This window comes from Pholcus phalangioides, unplaced genomic scaffold (genome assembly GCF_987345545.1).
Source record: "Pholcus phalangioides strain wild (caught in Gottingen) unplaced genomic scaffold, Ppha-v1.0 ptg000028l_1, whole genome shotgun sequence".
Lineage (NCBI taxonomy): Eukaryota > Metazoa > Arthropoda > Arachnida > Araneae > Pholcidae > Pholcus > Pholcus phalangioides.
In genome coordinates this window covers 825,386-836,159 of record NW_028301618.1, presented here as the reverse complement: position 1 = coordinate 836,159, position 10,774 = coordinate 825,386, and the positions used below count along the sequence as shown (strand labels likewise).

The following is a 10,774-nucleotide window of genomic DNA, read 5'->3' as shown; positions in this document are numbered from 1 at the left end:
ACCGCAGGTCCCTCAAGTGATTTGTAAATGTGCCGCCGGTCACGCAAGTGATCTGAAAAAAATGTGCGGGTCACTCAAGTCATCATAAAATGTACCAGGGGTCAGTCAAGTGATTTGAAAATGAACCGCAGGTCGCTCAAGTGATCTGGAAAGGTACCACAGGTCCCTTAAGTGATTTGTAAATGTGCCACCGGTCACTCAAGTGATCTGTAAAGGTACCGTGGGTCACTCCAGTGATTTGAAAAAAATGTGCCGTGGGTATCTCAGGTGATCAGAAAAAAATGTGCGGATCACTCAAGCTATCTGAAAATGTGCCACGGGTCAGTCAAGTGATTTGTAAATGTGCCGCCGGTCACTCAAGTCATCTGAATGAAAATGTGCGTGGGTCACTCAAGTGATCTGAAAAAAATTTGCGGGGTCACTCAAGTGATATAAAAACGTGGCGCAGGTCCGTCCCTCAAGTAATCTACGGGTCTTGTTTTTTTCCATTATGGCGGCGCACACATAAGCCTACACTTGAGGTTGCGCGGCACATTTGAAACGAGGCTTTTTGTCTCTAAAAAGGGTCCCTTACGCACTGTGATGTCCCGATTCATCCTTTCCCGTTTCATCCTATTGCTGGGATAGCGCCGTTTCATCCTCAGGTGATATAAAGTTCAGTTCAGTTTCATCCACTTCATCCGCTTCCCGTTCCTCTGTCGATACCTTAAGAATGAGGTGCGGATTGGGCTTTTGTTTTGAGTCAAGAGCACCCATGCCCATCATTCGGAAAGGCACACCTATGTCAAGGGGTGCTCGCTGAACATTTTAGTGGGTCACTTAATTGATTTGAAAACGTGTCGCGGGCTACTTAAGTGATCTAGAACTATGCCACGGGTCACTCAAGGGATTTAAAAATGTACCGCAGATCACTCAAGTGATTTGGTAGTGTACCGCAGGTCACTCAAGTGATTTGGAAGTGTACCGCCGGTCACTCAAGTGATTTGGAATTGTACCGCAGGTCAATCAAGTGATCTGGAAAAGTACCACGGGTCACTCAAATGATTTTTAAATGTGCCGCGGGTCACTCAAGTGATTTGCAAAAAAAAGTGCCGTGCGTCACTCAGGTGATCTGAAAAAAATGTGCGGATCACTCAAGATTTGAAAATGTGCCACGGGTCACTCAAGTGATCTGGAAAGGTACCACGGGTCACTCAAATGATTTTTAAATGTGCCGCGGGTCACTCAAGTGATTTGCAAAAAAAATTGCCGTGCTTCACTCAGGTGATCTGAAAAAAATGTACGGATCCCTCAAGATTTGAAAATGTGCCACGGGTCACTCAAGTGATCTGGAAAGGTACCACGGGTCACTCAAATGATTTTTAAATGTGCCGCGGGTCACTCAAGTGATTTGCAAAAAAAGTGCCGTGCGTCACTCAGGTGATCTGAAAAAAATGTGCGGATCACTCAAGATTTGAAAATGTGCCACGGGTCACTCAAGTGATCTGGAAAGGTACCACGTGACGCTCAAGTGATTTGTAAATGTGCGGGGTCACTCAAGTGATATAAAATTGTGGCGCAGGTCACTCAAGTAATCTGAAAAAAATGTGCGGGGTCACTCAAGCGATATAAAATTGTGGCGCAGGTCACTCAAGTAATCTGGGAATGTACCACGGGTCTTCTTTTTTTTACATTATTGCGGCCCACACATAAGCCTACACTTGAGGTTGCGCGGCACATTACAAAAGAGGCTTTTCGGCTCTGAAGAGGTTCCCCCATACACGCTGTGTTGTCCCGATTCATCCTTTTCCGTTTCATCCTCTTTCTGGGATAGCGCCGTCGCATCCTCAGTTGTTTCATCCACTTCATCCGCTTTCCCGTTCGTATGTCGACACCTTAAAAATGAGGTACCGGGTGTGCTTGAATGTTGTTGTTTTTTTCGAGTCAAGAGCACCAGTACATGCCCGTCATTCGGGCGGTGCTCTTTTAAGGAGAGTGCGATACCGCGCCCCCTAACGGTTAAGCAGTAAATAGCGTCTCGATAATCCTAGGTGAACGGGATCGAGACCAACTCGGATTATCGAAAAAGTAATAGAAAACGACTTATTTAAGTGTGTGGGAGATACCTACTCTCTCAGGGCCGTCTTAAGAGCGTCATGGGCCCCCGGGCCAATTGATTTTTCTGGGACCCTACCTGGAAAATTCTCGAAAATTTCAATTAGTTTCCAATTTTGTGAGGCCCCCCGGGTGGGCCCATGCGTTAAGACGGCACTGACTACTCGTACTTACCTGCTTTGTTCACACAATTCATTACATAACTTCCAAGACCGTGGCCTCTTTCATGGCCCTCATATTCTGTTGCAGGACCCTTTGACTGGGATCCATCACAGACCTACCCCCCCCCCCCCCATACATGTGTAGTGAATCTACAGTGTGAAAAAACATAATGTAATAAGGATCGTTCATGGTGACGATCACCCCGAATCATAGTGATCGATGTAGGAATGTATAGGAATCGCTATATAGGTACCGGCTAAAGCCCGAACTTCGGACATTGGGCCGAGCACTACATTACTCATTAAACCTGATTAAAAGACGCGCATTCCGACGTGTGCCCACCGGCGCATTTACTGTTTTTCCGCCTGTGGGCTACACAAATTTTGCCGCCCTTCTCACGTTCTAAGCTATTCTAGTATCCTTGTTGGCCATTTATTTCTCGAATTTGCCTTGCCTACCCCAGGGCCGTCTTAAGAGCATCATGGGCTCCCGGGCCGTGGTTTTTCTGAGGCCCTACCTGGTGAATTCTAGAAAATTTCAACCGGATCTCACTTTTAAGAGGCCCCCTCCTCTTCTCTTGAGTCCCCCGGGCCGTGCCCGGGTGGGCCCATGAGTTAAGACGGCACTGTTCTTCCCCCCCCCCCCGAGTAATTCCCGGCTTGGCCTAACGCTCCTGTGAATACGCGCGTGCCTGTATGTGTCACTCTTTATGCTACTTACTTACATTACATGCTGGCGTACTGTTTTGGTCCACTCACATGCTCACACAATCTCTACGTCACCCTTTTGGTCATTCACATGATTGCACACTTGTACTGGTCACTCACATGCTCTCTAGGCCACGATTTATAGATCGCTCACCGACACCTGGCCTCTCTCTCTCTCTCTCTGTTTCTCTTTCGGTCATTCACGTGCTTGCACACGTTTTTGGTCACGCTTTTGATCGCTCACTGACCAGGGTCCCATGCTCTGTAGGCCTTTCTTTTGATCATTAATATGCTCTGCGCACGCTGTAGGTCACTCAATTACTCGCATGCTTGTACCGTTTCTAGGTCAGGGCTTGACAAATCCCAGGCTCCAAGTCACCATGGCGACTAGAAAATTGCCATCGGTGCTTAAAAATCTGTAGGCTATGGGGGCCATTCAAGTAGTACGTAAGCAAATTTTTAGCCATTTTTCATCCTCTGAGACATACATGATAAACCCTTAGCCCGCAGACCAAATGTGGCCGGTGCCCTGACCGTAAGGAGTCTACTAAATTCGGCCTATAACGACTTATGTAAACTTACACGTGGGGGAGGGGCGGGGGCGAAGGCATGCTCTTGACACAAAAGCGCGTTTAGTTGTGCTTTGGGTAGCAGTCATCTATCCCTGACGGCCCTTTCCGCTGTGGTGCCGTTCAGGACAGTCTTAAAAGCATCGAGGGAAGGGGCCCCCGGGCCAAAGTGATTTTTTCAGGGACCCCTACCTGGAAAATTCTCGAAATATTCAGCTTTTTATCGTTTCTTCTGAGCCCCCCCCCCCCACTTTCCCTTTTGGGAGCCCCTGGATGGGCCAATGCGTTAAAACGGCACTTCCTCCCCCCCCATATAGTGAGTTTAAAGTAAGCGTGCCCAACCTTTTGGAGAATGGGGGGGGGGGGCACTAAAGTGAGCTGGAAATGTGCTGCGAGCTGTTCAACCTGAAAATGCGTTGCGGGCCACTTAAATGCTCTGAAACTGTGCCGCGGGTCACTTGAGTGATTGGTCAATGCGTTGCGGGTAACTTGAGTAATGTGGAACTGTACCATGGGTCACTTAAGCGATCTGTAAATGTGACGGGTGTCACTTGAGTGATCTGGAAGTGTGCCGTGGGCCACATGAGTAACGCGGAACTGTGGCACGGGGCAGTACAGTGCTCTGCGAATGTGCTAATTTCATTTTCAAAAAAAAAAAAAAAAAAATTTGATTCGAGGTCACGAGCCACATCAGTTGACACCGAGGGCCACATTTGGCTCGCGGGAAAATGGCGAATCGTTCCGGGCTGCAGCCCTGTCAGCGCCCCCCCCCCCACCCTTGCGGGACCATGATTGTGTAGCAGTGGTTACCAACCTTGGGAGAACCATGACATCGTGAAACTGGAATTGGGTGCGATGACTGCGGCCCATGGGCCGGTTGGGGAATACAAAATCTAAAAAATCAATGGCGTTGTTGGCGACATTACAATTTGTAGGCCAAGAAGCGAAAAATTTATTTTGACATGTGTCCAAATACTCATTATCAAAACCCGACCCCCCGTGACACCACGGAGGACGTGTGGGGGAGGGGGGGGGGTGGCTACATTCACATCTAGTCCATTCACTTACAGCAAGAGTTTGTCTTCCTGGCAGTCTTGTAGAAGACCTTCGCCTGCGTGCTCAGCTGATCCGACTTGGCGACGAGGGTGTCCAGGTTCTCGCCCCTCTCGAGCACGGCCTGCAGGGTGTTGTGCAGTATTATCTTCGTCTCGTCCAGATCGGCCTGGATCCGCAGCAGCGGGTCGATCTTCCTCGGGTCTTGGTTGTCGGCCAGGATCACTTTCAGGCCCGAGAACGACATCTCGGCCGACTCCACTCCTTGCTCGTCCAACGACGACGATCCGACGCCAACGCCCTGGGGGCAGTTGCCCGGCATCACGAAGGCGGCCTCGCCGAACTCGGCCAGGGTCTTGTTGAGGACGGCGTGAGCGGCCCGGAGCGGGTACTCCAGGTCCGAGACCAGCCCGGCCGCCAGCGAGTCCTCCCTGATCCAGACGTGGCAGATGTAGTCCTGCTCCTTGACCGACACCCTCCCTCCCGGCGGCAGCCTGTCGACGAGCGCCTGGATCGAGAACAGCATGAACTCCTTGGCGCTGTTGCGGTTGAAGAACTTGAAGGAGGAGACGTCCGCTTCCGAGCACAGGACGGTGCACTTCGGTTCGGTCTTGCGGAGGACGACCAGGTAATAGAGCATCATTGGCGAGTTTCTGGTGGTTTCAAAACTTCCGCTGATACAACAGAAACATCTTCAGGACAAGGAGGAAAAGAAATGGCGGCGTCGCTGGAAACACACACACACTCACCACTTTCTGTGTCGCAGACGAGAACCCCCCTTTCCGCTGATTTCAGCCTCCCTAACGCTGATTCTGATTCGTCTTTGAATCTTGTCCAAACAAGTTTTGACGGAAGTGATAGCAGAAAAATAAAACAACTAAATATCCTCGCTATATTCTAGGCTTGGAACTTCAGCCAGTCTCGTGTCCGGCATTTCTGATGAGGAAATGGAGTCCCGTCATTGGAGGATGAACGCCTTTACATCGGCTGGTATCTTTACGTTACTTCAGTCGGGTTTTCCATGTATAGAAATAGGTTTCTTTTTCCGCGCAGCGTGAACCCGAACTGGATCATTTCGCGTCGGCAGAAACGTGTTACATAATCACGCTACGCGTTTGTGTTTTCCTAGCGTAGCGCATCAGATCAGGGCGCCTATATTATAGTATACTAGCTATAATACCCGACGTTGTGTTTCCGGGTTTTCTTCAATAAGGCTTTTTGGATCATGCGATATCTCCCTCTTTCTTTGAGGGACATGCAAACCATGTCTAAGTTAACCAATATGGCGACTTCCTGCGCGGCTCATGAAATAAACAAATCTATTAGTCCGTTTTAGGTTAACTTTGCAGTGAAGAGGAAACTACGAGGGAACCGCATCACTCGTTGCTATGCCAACGAAAGCCTCTTAACCTGTGTATCGATGCGCGGCCTCGGTAAGGTATGGCTGATTCTCGCCAATCTCGAAGAAAAAAAATTTTTTTACGTGTAATACAAATACAACGCCACAACAGGCAAATTGCCCAACGAGGTGGCTGACTTAAGAACATCATGGATCCCTGAGCCATTTTTTGGAGGCCCTACCTACTACTGCTACTGCTACACCCCCCCCCCCCCCCCGCGGAACCCCCCAACGAATCGGTACATGCGGGAATGTGCGTGTACGTGTAGTGAAACCTGACGTGAAGTTTTTTTTGTTCTGTAATGCTTGTTATGTGTAGTGCTGCCATCTGCCACCAGTTTTTCTAACTATGAGTGAAGTGTTATGATTGAATGATTTATCGTTGCAGGACTGTTGCTCTCTGTGGCGAGACTTTTTAACGGGGAGATCGGCTCGCATTTGCGCCTGGAAGTTGGGAACCACAGAAAACCAACTTCAGCCGACCACCACTGTGGGGTTCGAACCCGGATCCTCGCATCGCGAGTCCGTCACTATAACCACTCGACCACCACAGCGACGTAAGGCTTGTAGAAAAAATTGCAGCAGTATTACTTATTAACTGTTGTTTGTCCAACATGCGTTCCATCTGCAATCCAAAATTCCTCTTCTTTTTCAATTATTGCCAAAAAGAACGTAGATTATTTTAGCGTGTCAATCAATGGTGAAAAGAAAGATACAACTGTCACAGAAGAAAAAAATACACTGCAAGCCTAAACCATTGTGGGCCTCTCTCTCTTGCTTATTTATATTTATCTGGAGAGACACCGAAGGGGCATCTGGAGGAACAGTCTCTGCTGTGGGGGAGAAGACGGCGTTAGCGTGGGTGAAAAAAAGACATTACTCATGTCAACACCCTCCGCTATCGGAATTCAGAAACCACCCCTATCCTACGAACACGGCAAGAAATAGATAAAAAAAAAAGGAGGGGTCTGGAACCGTAACCTACACCCATAAAGAAAGAGCCTCCACAACGGTATCGGCGCTGTCGTGAAAGAGGGACACTTGCTGTAATCTATGAGTGAATATCTGAATTCGTTGGAGGTTATTTTCGCGAGACAAAAAAACCTGATTGAATATTCGTCTGGGTGTGTAGGCATATAACTACATGCAAAACTGAATGAAAAATTATATCGGAAAAAATTCAACAAACTGACGATATAATATATATATATATATATATATAACTGTGCAATCAAAAAAAAAAAAAAAAAGCACGATAGTAATATTGGCGGGGAAAATTTCTTGGAAATCGCGCCAAAATGTTCTTGAGCTCGCCATGGATTTTTGATAATGGTAACCAATATTTTTCTAATTTAAAAATTTTAAACGAATATACATTGGTTCAAAACGGTATTTTTTCAGTATCTTTTTCAAAATCATAAAAAAATTTGAAATATTCTATATAAATGATCATCATAAACCTCCGATGTATGGGAACTATATTTTGCGGCGAAGGAATACACTCTCTACCATTCTCTCCACTGCAAAGTTAACCTGAAACAAACTATAGATAAAATTATAGATTTAAAGAAACGTAGAAATGAATATATATATTTTTTCCCCTTTTTTTTTAAGGGTCGCTCAGTATTTCGATGCCCCTCCCCGAACTTCAAGTTATCTATCTCTGCCAGTTTCAGCTTCCAAAAATGCTTAATTAAAGCTGTGGAATTTTTTCGATATACTTTTTACGGGCCCATAATTAATTTTAAAATATCCTAACCCACATGAATTTATGCAGTTGAATATCAAAAGAAAATACGGAGACATTAATTTTCATACTTGAGAAGATGTGAATAAAAAGTTGAAATCAATGTTATTACATGGATATTCAACTCGAAAGCAGGTCCGAGGCTAATTACTTCATGTTTAATCTCCTGAGCTTCGTATATCTCTAAGCGAACTCAATATTTCAAAAATCGAGAATTCTATACAATTTTTAAAATTATTGATGTGACAGAAAACCCCCCACCAAATTTCCGCAATTCTACAGGGGCCGTTCAAGTATTACGTAAGCAAATTTTTAACCATTTTTGACCCCCTCCCCCCTTGTCAGCAAAATTTCGTCATCAGCTCTAATACAGCTAACTCATATTTTCATAAAGGGTGGTTGATGACGTAAGGATTATCCAAAGTTCAAGTATTACGTAAGCAAATGAATTTTTAACCATTTTTGACCCCCTCCCCCCCCCCCATCGATGATGACGTAATACTTGAACGACCCCACAGTAAAATTGGCAATTTCAAATGAATACCTGATTTCTATGAGGATCCCCTTTTCCTGACCCTCAAAGTGATGCTGATAATGATTATGGCATCTATTCACAAAATCTCCTTACTGGGAGGATTGAAAAAGTGGCAAACCATTCATTATAAAGGCATAAACTATTATACATATACATACACTGGTAGCATTAAAGAAGTGACAAACCATTGTAAAGGCATATACACGTCTGAAACGCATTGCTAGGAAACCACGGTAACCGAAGTAAACATTCCGAAAGTGATTGTTGAGGCTCAGAAACCATTGTTGCCTGACCGTTTTTTGCTCATTTGGGGCATTTGCCCTGCTCTGACGAAATTTTAAAGTAACCTATCGTTCAAGTCGGGTCCTATTTGGTCGGGTCCTATCTAAAATTGTAGATTTGTATAGAGAACATACACACACACACACACACTGAGAGAGAGAGAGAGAGACATACAGAAAATCAATTTTATATGCACTGCTTAAAACAATTAGGGGAAGCAAGCAAAAAAGTGAAGAAAACCGTGCGAGACAGCCACGTATTGGCATACAATGGATAGTACACGCGTATCAATGCGCAATACAGAAAAAAGACGTAAAAAAATTTGGAATTAAGCTTTAATTCTTTGAAAATATGGAAAAAACATGAAAAGATGATTTAGGGCAACAATTTGGTTACATGTAAACGATAAAAAAAAGTACTGTTTAGACATGATGCACGAGTTTTAATAGGGCGTGTGGTCTCCTCGAACAGCTAAGACTGCTGCACACCTGTTTGCCATGGATGCGATGAGGTTATCGATCAGACTTTGGGGAATACTGTTCCACTCCTCAAGAAGTGCAATCTGCAAGTCTCGGACAGTAACAGGCGGCCTTGGTCGCGCAGCAATGCGTCGCCCGAGCATGTCCCAAACATGCTCGATTGGATTCAGGTCAGGAGAGCACGCTGGCCATTCCATACGCTGTATTGTTTCAGCTTCAAGCATGTTCGCCACCAGACGAACTCTATGCGGTCGGGCATTATCATCCTGGAAAACAAAGGAATCTCCAATGGCTCCAGCGTAAGGGATGACATGAGGTCGCAGTATCACGTCTGCATACCTTCGGGCCGTCAAAGTGCCATTCCGAATGATATGCAGGTCCGTACGTCCGCCTATGCTGATTCCACCCCATACCATCCAACCAGCTCGTCTGTATTGTGACCTTTCACGAACGAATGCGGGGTTATTTCGAGTGCCCCTGTCCCTCCATACCAGAACACGTCGGGTGTCACACTCCAGACTGAATCGGGACTCGTCTGTAAACAGCACTTGGCTCCAATCATGTTGCTCCCAATCTCGATGTTCAGCAGCCCATCTTCTTCGGGCCGCACGGTGGCGTGGGGTCAACGGAATGCAGACCATTGGCCTACGTGCATAGAGCCCTCCCTCATGAAGCCGATTACGTACTGTTTGGCTGGACACCCTTCGTCCTGTTGCCAAGAGCAACCGTCTTTGAAGACATTACAGAACATTCTCTGTTCTGTTTCGACGGGCTGTTAACCGTACATACCGGTCATCAGTTGCTGTAGTGGCGCGTGGCCGACCTTGCCCTGGTCGACGTCTAACATTTCCTGTTTCTTGGAATCGATTCCACAGCCTTGCAACAACACTTCTGGCGACTCCAACAGCATCCGCGACACTACGTTGTGTTTGCCCGGATTCCAGTCTGCCTATAACACGCCATGCCATGGATTCCGGTAAATCACGTTGTTGAGATATCCTCAAGTCACCTTGTCTCAAAAAAAAAAATACTGCGCAATCGAATTTCACAGTTACGGCAGTAAAACAGACGTTTCTGCCCTTATCTCATTTTTCTGGTTTTTGACGTCATGAACTTTGATTTGCATATGAAGTTTTCTTCTTCCGTTTCCTGCTAGGCTTTAAATTATGGATGATTCATTTTATGTTACTTATCGGTATACATCTTTGCGTAATTTTGTTAAAACCATGTGCTCCCCTAATTGTTTTGAGCAGTGTAGATGATGTTGAAAAGGGAAAAGTGCATAATTGCTTTCTTCATTAGATTAAGATACTCCTCTCTCAGTACAAGCCAAAAAAACAGCCACCGACACCTACCTCACTCTCTCGGTGAATTTACCTTTGAGTGTGGAATCGGCGCAAAGACCAACGAATTCATTTCGTTCGCAAGCAGCGAAATTTATTTTATTTTTTTATTACAGTGTGAGGCAACCCAGTCGACATTTTCAGTGTTAAGAGATTGAAAGTACATATCTATTGCATCTTGCTAATCTTGATAAGTGTTGACGAATGAGGTCTTTCAGAGCACATCCGAAGATGATGTCACTCTCCGCTATTACTACGAAGGTTTCGACAACTGTGGCTGATGCGAAGATAAATCCAAGAACGAAAATTCAACTGGCCTTGCGGAGAATCGAGAAACCACGTCCTCTCACTTGCCGGGTGAGCGCCCTAGACAGACTACAGTTTCCCAACCATTTTTTGTCCCA

The 10,774-nt window shown here is 46.0% G+C and overlaps 1 pseudogene; it reads right to left on the bottom strand.

Moving 5' to 3' along the window:
• Positions 1–4,592: 4,592 nt before the first annotated feature.
• Positions 4,593–5,324, bottom strand: LOC149067701 (synaptobrevin homolog YKT6 pseudogene; annotated as a pseudogene).
• Between the last annotated feature and the right edge of the window lie 5,450 nt (positions 5,325–10,774).